We start from the raw sequence: 766 nt of genomic DNA, 5'->3' as shown, positions 1-766 counted from the left end.
GCTGTGCTCCTTTGCAGTCGCACTTCTCACCTCCTGGGGGTCACGGCAGCACGACGGATACCCCCGTACCCTGCCTCTTCATAGACAGCTGGATGCCGGTGTCACTCTGCTGCTGCCTTCCACATGCGGTGACGGACCTCTCCCCAACAAACTGTCCGGATCTCGCAGTGAGTCCTGCTTCACTTCTAGCTACGGCCACACACACGTCAGTCGACGCAGCCTCATTCACTTTGTTCGCGATGCTGGGGCATGGGCTGGAACCGGGGATGGCCGGCCCTCTGGCATTAGTCACTCTTCCTCGCGGGGGGCGGAGGAGTGGGTAGCTACTCCACTCTCCGTCCTCCTCGCAGCGGGCTCACCTTCGGCCTCAGAAGCGGAGTGGGCTCCCGCTGGCCTCCTTACGTTCGGGATCACTTCTCTTTCACTCGCTCACTCACCGGGCTTGCCGCCTGCCTGGTGGGTCGTCGCGGCCGATGCGGGTGAGCTCCGATCGGCTCGCTCTCACTTGCGGGGGTCACTCCATTGCGGCCGATGCGGGTGGGCTCCGCTCACACCTCACTCTCCACGGCGCTTCCACACAGGGGGTCAGCTCACAGCAGGCCCATGAGGTGCGGGGTGGGCTCCCGGTCACCTCCTCTCATGCCTGGGGCTCTTCACATGCCCCGCAGGCGATTAGCCATCTCAGGGGGTGCCCCTCGCACGGGCATCTCTCCCCCTCACCACCTTCCAAAAGGCGGCTGCACACGCGGGATTCGCCCGCTCGTCG

The sequence above is a fragment of the Triturus cristatus genome, chromosome 1_1, assembly GCF_964204655.1.
Source record: "Triturus cristatus chromosome 1_1, aTriCri1.1, whole genome shotgun sequence".
Classification (NCBI taxonomy): domain Eukaryota; kingdom Metazoa; phylum Chordata; class Amphibia; order Caudata; family Salamandridae; genus Triturus; species Triturus cristatus.
The sequence above is the reverse complement of the archived record's forward strand: the minus strand, read 5'-3'. Positions refer to the sequence as shown.